The sequence below is a fragment of the Pristiophorus japonicus genome, chromosome 16 (assembly GCF_044704955.1).
Source record: "Pristiophorus japonicus isolate sPriJap1 chromosome 16, sPriJap1.hap1, whole genome shotgun sequence".
NCBI classification, from domain to species: Eukaryota; Metazoa; Chordata; class Chondrichthyes; family Pristiophoridae; genus Pristiophorus; species Pristiophorus japonicus.
In genome coordinates, this window is record NC_091992.1 from 115,129,564 (window position 1) to 115,139,986 (window position 10,423).

At 51.7% G+C, this 10,423-nt stretch overlaps 1 long non-coding RNA gene across 3 annotated transcripts in view; it reads left to right on the forward strand.

Annotated features, from left to right (window-relative positions):
• The window catches only part of LOC139227153 (uncharacterized), a 33,864-nt gene extending 23,648 nt beyond the window's left edge, over window positions 1–10,216 (forward strand). For 2 of the 3 annotated variants that reach the window (XR_011587394.1, XR_011587396.1), the window contains exon 7: window positions 9,214–10,216. This is a non-coding gene — a long non-coding RNA (uncharacterized lncRNA). Of the gene's footprint in view, window positions 1–1,668; window positions 1,809–9,213 lie in introns of those variants that run through there. The other variant, XR_011587395.1, reaches the window with a different exon arrangement.
• Window positions 10,217–10,423: the final 207 nt, after the last annotated feature.

Consider the following 10,423-nt stretch of genomic DNA (forward strand, 5'->3'; position numbering starts at 1 on the left):
TTTAACCTCCCTGTGTGTAGTCTCATCTGGGTTAGGATCACAATAACTGGCGACGAGTATACGAATCCAACACAAAGATGCAGAAAACTGTGGGCATACTGGAGAAGTTCTCGGAGGGTGAGGACTTGGAAGCCTATGTTGAATGGCTAGACCAGTACTTTGTAGCCAATGAGTTAGACGGAGAAGGAAGCACTGCAAAAAGGAGCGTGGTACTCCTCACGGTCTGCGGGTCACCGACCTACAGCCTTATGAAAAATCTTCTGGCTCTGGTGAAACCCACAGATAAGTCGTATAGGGAGCTGTGTACTCTGGTTCTGGAGCATCTTAACCCGAGGGAGAGCGTGCTGATGGCGAGGTATCGGTTCTACATGTGCCAGCGATCTGAAGGTCAGGAAGTGGCGAGCTACGTCGCTGAGCTAAGGCGACTTGCAGGACAATGTGAGTTTGATGGCTACCTGGAGCAAATGCTCAGAGACTTTTTTGTACTGGGCATTGGCCACGAGACCATCGTACAAAAACTTTTGACTGTAGGGACACTGACTCTCAGTAAGGCCATTGCGATAGCACAGGCGTTTATGTCCACCAGTGATAACACCAAACAAATCTCTCAGCACACAAATGCTAGCAATGTTCATAAATTAACTGGAACTGTGTTTGCGAGCAGAAATGTACAGGGCAGAAACCACGAGTCTGCAACTGCCAGCACGCCTCAGGTGACCCAGATGACTCAGAGTCTGCAACAAAGGATGAATGCAAGGCAATTCACACCTTGTTGGTGTTGTGGTGGCTTCCATTCAGCCTTTTCATGCCGTTTCAAAGGGTATGTTTGCAAGAGCTGTGGAACAATGGGGCACCTCCAACGAGCTTGCAGACGGAGCTGCAAGCTCTGCAAAACCTGCTAACTACCACGTGGCAGAGGAAAATCGGTCCATGGTGGACCAAAGCAATTTCGAGCCTCAGAGAGAGGAGGCAGATGCTGAAGTACACGGGGTGCACACATTTTCGATGAAATGTCCACCTATAATGCTAAACGTAAAATTGAATGGCTTATCCATAGCCATGGAACTGGACACTGGCGCTAGCCAATCCATCATGAGTAAAAATATGTTTGAGAGACTGTGGTGCAACAAGGCACTCAGACCAGCCCTGAGCCCCATCCACACAAAACTGTGAACGTACACCAAAGAGCTTATCACTGTCCTGGGCAGCACCATGGTCAAGGTCACCTACGAGGGCACGGTGCATGAACTGCCACTCTGGATTGTCCCGGGCAATGGCCCCACACTGCTTGGAAGGAGCTGGCTGGGCAAAATCCGCTGGAACTGGGATGACATTCGAGCGCTATCACATGTCGATGAGGCCTCATGTACCCAGGTTCTTAACAAATTTCCTTCCCTTTTTGAGCCAGGCATTGGAAACTTTTCCGGGGCGAAGGTGCAGATCCACTTGGTCCCAGAGGCACGACCCATTCATTACAAGGTGCGAGCGGTACCTCACATGATGAGGGAGAGAGTGGAAATCGAGCTGGACAGGCTGCAACGCGAGGGCATCATCTCCCCAGTGGAATTCAGCGAGTAGGCCAGCCCGATTGTTCCAGTACTCAAAAGTGATGGCACGGTCAGGATTTGCGGCGATTATAAAGTAACTATTAATCGTTTCTCGCTACAGGACCAATACCCGCTACCTAAGGCAGACGACCTATTTATGACGCTGGCAGGAGGCAAGATGTTCACCAAGCTCGACCTGACTTCGGCCTACATGACGCAGGAGTTGGAGGAGTCTTCAAAGGGCCTCACCTGCATCAACACGCACAAGGGACTGTTCATCTACAACAGATGCCCGTTTGGAATTCGGTCGGCTGCAGCGATCTTCCAGAGAAACATGGAGAGCCTACTCAAGTCGGTGGTTTTTCAGGACGACATAAAAGTCACGGGTCGGGACACCGCCGAGCACCTACAAAATCTGGAGGAGGTCCTCCAGCGACTGGATCGCGTAGGGCTGCGGCTGAAGAGGTCGAAATGCATCTTCATGGCAACAGAAGTGGAGTTTTTGGGGAGAAAGATTGCGGCGGACGGCATTCGGCCCACAGACGCCAAGACGGAGGCTATCAGGAATGCGCCCAGGCCACAGAACATCACGGAGCTGCGGTCGTTCCTGGGACTCCTCAACTATTTTGGTAACTTCCTACCGGGTTTAAGCACCCTCATAGAGCCCCAAGAGTGTTGTTGCGTAAAGGTGAGAACTGGGTATGGGGGAAAAAAACAAGTAATTGCTTTTGAGAAAGCCAGAAACATTTTATGCTCCAACAAGCTGCTTATATTGTATAACCCGTGTAAAAGACTTGTGCTAGCATGTGATGCGTCGTCGTACGGAGTCGGGTGTGTATTACAACAAGCTAACATTGCGGGGAAGTTGCAACCTGTCGCCTATGCCTCCAGGAGCTTGTCTAAGGCCGAGAGGGTCTACAGCATGATTGAGAAAGAGGCATTAGCGTGTGTGTTCGGGGTAAAGAAAATGCATCAATACCTGTTTGGCCTCAAATTTGAGCTGGAAACCGATCACAAGCACCTCATATCCCTGTTCGCTGAAAACAAGGGGATAAATACTAATGCCTAAGCCCGCATACAAAGGTGGGCATTTGCGCTATCAGAGTATAACTATACCATCTGCCACAGGCCAGGCACCGAGAACTGTGCGGATGCTCTCAGTCGGCTACCATTGCCCACCACGGGGGTGGAAATGGCGCAGTCTGCAAACTTGTTGATGGTCATGGAAGCGTTTGAAAATGATAAATCACCTGTCATAGCCTGCCAGATTAGGACTTGGACCAGCCAAGATCCTCTGCTGTCCCTAGTAAAAAAACTGTGTACTGCATGGGAGCTGTGCCAGCATCCTTGTTGAAATGCAAGAGCTAATCAAGCCGTTCCAGCGGCGAAAGGATGAGCTGTCCATTCAGGCAGACTGCCTGTTGTGGGGTAACCGCGTAGTGCTACCAAAAAATGGCAGGGAGACATTCATCTCGGATCTCCACAGCACACACCCGGGTATAGTAATGATGAAAGCGATAGCCTGATCCCACATGTGGTGGCCCGGTATCGACACTGACTTAGAGTCCTGTGTACGGCAATGCAGTGTATGTGCTCAGTTGAGCAACGCGCCCAGAGAGGCACCACTAAGTTTGTGGTCCTGGCCCTCCAGACCATGGTCGAGGATCCATGTCGACTATGCGAGCCCGTTTCTTGGTAAAATGTTCCTGGTGGTGGTGGAGGCTTTTTCAAAATGGATTGAATGTGAAATAATGTTGGAAAGCACCATCACCACCACTATTGAAAGCCTGAGGGCCATGTTTGCCACCCACGGCCTGCCTGACATACTGGTCAGTGACAACAGGCCATGTTTCACCAGTGCCGAATTTAAAGAGTTCATGACCTGCAATGGGATCAAACATGTCACTTCGGCCCCATTTAAACCAGCCTCCAATGGGCAGGCAGAGCGGGCAGTACAAACAATCAAACAGAGCCTTAAACGAGTCACTCCAAACCCGCCTGTCCCGAGTACTGCTCAGCTACCGCACGAAACCCCACTCGCTCACATGGGTGCCCCCGGCTGAGCTACTCATGAAAAGGACACTTAAAACCAGACTCTTGCTGGTTCACCCCAACCTGCATGATCAGGTAGAGAGCAGGCGGTAGCAACAAAATGTAAACGATGGTCGCGCCACTGTGTCACGGGAAATTGATCTGAATGACCCTGTGTATGTGCTAAACTATGGACATGGTCCCAAGTGGATCGTGGGCACGGTGATAGCTAAAGAAGGGAGTAGGGTGTTTGTAGTCAAACTAGACAATGGACAAATTTGCAGAAAGCACCTGGACCAAACGAGGCTGCGGTTCACAGACTGCCCTGAACAATCCACAGCAGACACCACCTTTCTCGAGCCCACAACACACACCCAAAGGATCAACGACACCACCCCGAACCAGGAAGTCGAATCCATCACGCCTAACAGTCCAGCAAGGACTATTTTTAACCAATAAGGGAATTAAGGGTTACGGGGTGCAGGCGGGTAAGTGGAGCTGAGTCGACGGCCAGATCAGCCATGATCTTGTTGAGTGGCGGAGCAGGCTCGAGGGGCTAGATGGCCTACTCCTGTTCCTAATTCTTATGTTCTTATGTAAGGCCAGGCTCACCCAGTAGCCCTGCAGGACCAACAACACGCCAGCCCAGCGAGGGCACAGCCAACACACCAGAACAGACATTTGTACCGAGGTGATCCATCAGGGAAAGAAAGGCTCCCGTCCGCGTTACCTTGTAAATAGTTTTCACTTTGACTTTGCGGGGGAGTGATGTTGTGTATCTGTAAAGCATGCACTCCCATGTTCCGCCACGAGGGAGTGCATCCCCTGAAGTCGCAAGGGATCCCAGCATCCCTTGGGAGCACTGTATATAAGCCTAAGGCTTGTTCCTCAATCTGGTGTGTCTTAATAAAGACTGAGGTCACTGTTACTTTAACCTCCCTGTGTGCAGTCTCATCTGTGTTAGGAACACAATAGAAAGCCCCCCCCAAAGGAGTACAGCAGGATATGGGATGAGATCGGGGAGGCTGTGTCCTCCAAAAGTACCATGGTATGCACTAGGGAAAGGTGCTGTAAGAGGTGTAACAACCTGGTGGAGGTAGCAAGAGTAAGTAATAATTTTATTTATGCATCCCCCCATGTGCCATGTACCATGTAAATGTAGGTTCCGTGTCACACAGATGATGTTATTTATCTTATTGGCACGAATGCATGACCTCATCTCTCTCATCTGGAAGGAGGAGAGCATGCTGGTGGACCTCAGAGATGCAGTAATTGTGACCATCTTTAAAAAAGAGGACAAGTCCGACTGCGGCAACTACAGAGGAATCTCCCTGCTATCAGCCACTGGGAAAGTCGTCGCTCGAATCCTCCTCAACCATCTTCTCCCTGTGGCTGAGGAGCTCCTCCCGGAGTCACAGTGTGGATTTCGTCCCCTACGGGGCACAACGGGCATGATTTTTACAGCGCCAACCCTTGTACATGGCTTTCTTTGACCTTACAGAAGCCTTTGACACTGTCAACCGCGAGAGACTATGGAGCGTCCTCCTCTATTTCGGCTGCCCCAAAAGTTCATCACCATCCTCCGCCTGCTCCACGACGACATGCAAGCCGTGATCCTTACCAACGGATCTATTACAGACCCAATCCACATCCAGACCGAGGTCAAGCAGGGCTGCGTCATCGCGCCAACCCTCTTAATCTTCTTCACTGCCATGCTCCATCATCATCATAGGCAGTCCCTCGGAATTGAGGAAGACTTGCTACCACTCCCAAAGTGAGTTCTTTGATGGCTGAACAGTCCAATATGAGAGCCACAGTCCCTGTCACAGGTGGGACAGACATTCGTCGAGGGAAGGGGTCGGTGGGGATGGTTTGCCGCGTGCTCCTTCCGCTGCCTGCGCTTGGCCTCTTCATGCTTTTTGCGTTGAGACTCAAAGAGCTCAACGCCCTCCCGGATGCACTTTCTCCACCTCGGACGGTCTTCGGCCAGGGTCTCCCAGGTGTCAGTGGTGATGTCGCACTTTACAAGAGAGGCTTTGAGGGTGTCCTTATAACGTTTTCGCTATCCTCCTTTGGCTCGTTTACCATGAAGGAGCTCCGCATAAAGCATTTGCTTAGGGAGTCTCGTAGCTGGCATGCGAACTATGTGGCCTGCCCAGCGAAGCTGATCGAGTGTGCTCAGTGCTTCAATACTGGGGATGTTAGCCTGGTCGAGGACACTGATGTTGGTGCGCCTGTCCTCCCAGGGGATTTACAGGATCTTGCGGAGACATCGTTGGTGATATATCTTCAGCGACTTGAGGTGCCTTCTATACATCGTCCATGCCTCAGATCCATACAGGAGGGCGGGTATTACTACAGCCCTGTAGACCATGAGCTTGGTGGTAGATTTGAGGGTCTGGTCTTCAAACACTCTTTTCTTCAAATAGCCGAAGGCTGCACTGACACACTGGAGGCGATGTTGAATCTTCGCATCAATGTCTGCCTTTGTTGATAAGAGGCTCCCGAGATATGGGAAATGGTCCACGTTGTCGAGGGCCGCGCCATGAATCTTGATGATTGGAGAGCAGTGCTGTGCGGCGGTGACAGGCTGATGGAGGACCTTTGTCTTATGGATGTTAAGCGTAAGGCCCATGCTTTCATATGCCTCAGTGAATACATTGACTATATCCTGGAGTTCAGCCTCTGAATGTGCGTAGACGCAAGCGTCATCCACATACTGCAGCTCAATGACAGAGGTTGGGCTGATCTTGGACCTAGACTGGAGGCGGCGTAGGTTAAACAGCTTCCCACTGGTTCTGTAGTTTAATTCCACTCCAGCCGGGAGCTTGTTGATTGTGAGGTGGAGCATGGCAGCGAAGAAGATTGAGAAGAGGGTTGGAGCGATAACGCAGCCTTGTTTGACCCCTGTCCGGACGTGAATTGGATCTGTAATGGATGCGTTGGTAAGGATCATGGCCTGCATGTCATCGTGAAGCAGGCGAAGGATGCTGACAAACTTTTGGGGGCAACCGAAACGGAGAAGGACGCTCCATAGACTCTCATAGTTGACAGTGTCAAAGGCCTGTGTAAGATCGAAAAAGGCCATGTATAAGGGCTGGCGCTGCTCCCTGCATTTTTCCTGCAGCTGTCGCGTTGCAAAGATCATGTCTGTTGTGCCCGATTGGGGACGAAATCCGCACTGTGATTCCGGGAGGAGCTCCTCAGCCACAGGGAGAAGACGGTTGAGGAGAACTCTAGCGCCAACTTTCCCAGTGGCTGATAGCAGGGAGATTACCCTGTAGTTGCCGCAGTAGGACTTGTCCCCTTTTAAAAAAATGGTCACGATCACTGCATCTTTGAGATACCCCGGCATGCTCTCCTCCCTCCAGATGAGAGCGATGAGGTCATGTATCTGCGCCAACAGTGCCTCTCCGCCATATATTATCACCTCAGCAGAGATTCCATCCACACCCGTATTCCATCCACACCCGTATTCTTCAGCTGTTTTATGGCTTTGCCTACCTCGTGCAACGTTGGGGTTTCACTGAGGTGGTGGCAGGTCGCATGCTGCGGGATGGAGTCGCGAACACTCGAGTCAAAGGCAGAGTTTCGATTGAGGAGATCTTCAAAGTGCTCCTTCCATTGGGCCCTGACAGCCTCGGTGCTCTTGATGAGTGTTTCCCCATTCTTGACCAGGAGTGGGATGGGACCTTGGGAGTTTGGACCGTAGGTGGCCTTGACTGCAGTGAAGAATCCTCGCATATCGTGGCTGTTGGCCAGTTGTTGTATCTCCTGTGCTTTCTCCATCTTGTTCTTTAGTTCCCGTGTTTTTTGTTGGACCTGAGCCTTGAGCCATCTATAATGTTGTTTTGCAGCTCCCGAATTGGGTTGTTGCTTGAGGCTCAGAAATGCTTTGCGCTTGCAATCTATTAGTTCTTCGATCTCCTGATCATTTTCATCAAACCAGTCCTGATGTTTTCTGGTTGAGTGACCAAGTGTCTCTTCACAGGCACTGGTTATAGAGGCCTGGAGGGCAGACCAAGCGCTGTGGGCATTCAGCATCTCAGGGTCATCAAGGCACGCCAGATTGGCTGTGAGGCGCTGGCTGTATACCGCTCTCTTAGCTGGGTCTCTAAGTGCCCCGGCATTAACTTTTTTGCGGAACTGGTTCTGCTGTCCCCTCTGCTTTGGGGCAATGTTAATGTTGATCATGGATTGGATTAGGCGGTGGTGCATCCAGCAGTCGTCAGCTCCTGTCATGGCGCGGGTGATGCGCACATCCTTGCGATCCCTGGCTCGGACGATGGCATAGTCCAGCAGGTGCCAGTGTTTGGAGCGAGGGTGTTGCCACGATGCCTTGTATTTGTCCCTCTGGCGGAACAGGGTGTTGGTGATGAGGAGTTCATGTTCATGCTCCACTTTAGACTCAACAAGCTCCCTGCTGGAGAGGAACTAAACTACTAGAACCAGTGGGAACCTGTTCAACCTTCATCGTCTCCAGGCCAGATCCAAGACCGTCCCAACATCTGTCGTCGAGCTACAGTACACGGACGACGTTTGCGTCTGCGCACATTCAGAAGCTGAACTCCAAGTCATAGTCAACTTTCGTAAGGCAAAGGTCCTCCACCAGCAAGTCCCCGCCACACAGCCCTACCCCCCCAGTCATCAAATCCACGGCGCAGCCCTGAACAACGTGGACCACTTTGCATACCTCGGGAGCCTCTTATCAACAAGGGCAGACATTGACGACGAGATTCAGCACCGCCTCCAGTGTGCAAGTGCAGCCTTCGGCCACCTGTGGAAAAGAATGTTTGAAGATCGGGCCATCAAATCTGCCACCAAGCTCATGGTCTACAGGGCTGTAGTGATACCTGCCCTCCTGTATGGCTCAGAGACATGGACCATGTACAGTAGACATCTCAAATCGCTGGAGAAATACCACCAACGATGTCTCCATAAGATCGTACAAATCCTCTGGGAGGACAGATGCACCAACGTTAGCATCCTCGACCAGACCAGCATCACTGACCACACTCGACCAGCTCCGCTGGGTGGGCTGCATTGTTCGCATGCAGGCCACAAGACTTCCAAAGCAAGCACTCTACTCGGAACTCCTTCACGGCAAACGAACCGAAGGTGGGCAGAGGAAACATTTCAAGGGCACCCTCAAAGCCTCGCTGATAAAGTGCAACATACCCACTGACACCTGGGAGTCCCTGGCCAAAGACCGCCCTAAGTGGAGGAAGTGCATCCAATAGGGCGCTGGGCACCTCGAGTCTCATCGGCAAGAGCATGCAGAGACCAAGCGCAGGCAGCGGAAAGAGCATGCGGCAAACCAGTCCCACCCACCCAGTTCAACGACTGTCTGTCTCACCTTTGACAGAGACTGTGGTTCTCGTATTGGACGTTCCGTCACCCAAGAACTCATTTTTAGAGTGGAAGCAAGTATTCCTCGATTCTGAGGGACTGCCTATGAGTGAGGATGATGATGATTTATCTTGTTAAGGCGATGTATTCGTGCTTTCAGGCAATGCAGGATCAATGCAGTGTTTTTTAACGTGTGTGTGTGTGTGTGTGTGTGTATGTGACCCTGTGTGTCTGCGATGTTAAATGGATTGAAGATTTTTACTTTGATTTACTTTACTTTCTGCAGAAGAAGACATCTATAATAGCAGCCAATCAGCGGCGTACGGGGGAGGACCCACAACCCAGGAGCCTCTGACTGACATCGAGATCTGTGCCCTATCCCTGGTTGGGGATAGCAACCGTGCCACCATCAGCATTGGAGCTGACCCACTCACACAGGATGATAAGTTGAATAAAATGCAGTCTGTGTTGCAGTTCTCTCGTCATGTCATGTAATGTAACTGTAATGTTGGCCTGATGTAATGTAATGTTGGGGGCATGTAACACAATGCATATCTGTATTGTCTATCTGCAATATGTAATGCAGTACTGCAGCAGTGGTGGACATTTAAGTAAGACTGCGATAAGTCACTGTATTATGTACTCATGTAACTCTGACCCCTCCCCTGGTGCCAAGCTTTTTGAAATGTTGTTTTGTACTTCCAGACTCGGGCGATTCAGACCACACCGACACAGAGAGACCCACTGCCTCCACCTCTGGTGTCACCCAGCCCTCTCCCGACTTCACCACTGGCACAGATGAGGAAGACGAAGAGGAAGAGGAAGAGCACTGATCCTGGAGCCAGTGGAGGTGGGGGCGGAGACGGAGGAGGATACAGCAGCTCCATGTGGGCCAGCTGGAATATCCTCCACCACCGAGTCTGTATTTAGGGGATTCCCCCGTGGCTCCTCTGATTCGGCGGGACCAAGCCGTGTGCAGCAAGGCACCCCCAGTGTTGCAGCGCCTTTGCTGCAGTGACGGAGATTGGTGCAGGAAAGGTCGGTTGCTGTAGGCGTGTACCAGGACATGGTGCGTCTGTCACAGGCCAGTGTCGACATAGGTCGAGAGCTGCTCAAGGCCACGACTACGATAGCCGCAAACATCGCGGCTCTATCAGAGCGGCAGTCGGAGGATATGTCACGTATGATCACCGCGATGGAGCGCACCGCCGATGCCATCGAAGCCATGCAGCAATTGACGGGATCGGGACATGGTACAGTACACCCCCCCCCCCCATGCCATAGTAGTCAGGTCAACAGCACCTGAGGGTGAGGAGCTGACATCATCTTCCAGCCCTGAAGCCGTGCCTTCCACATCACGAGCTTATCCTGAGGCCCCATTTATTGTGCCTGCAATGTCTGACCCCCAATGACAGCAACAGCACTCGGGGTGCGGTGCTGCACACCGGCTTGGTAGAAGCACGGGGCGATCCGGGCTCCAGGGCAGTGGGAAAGGG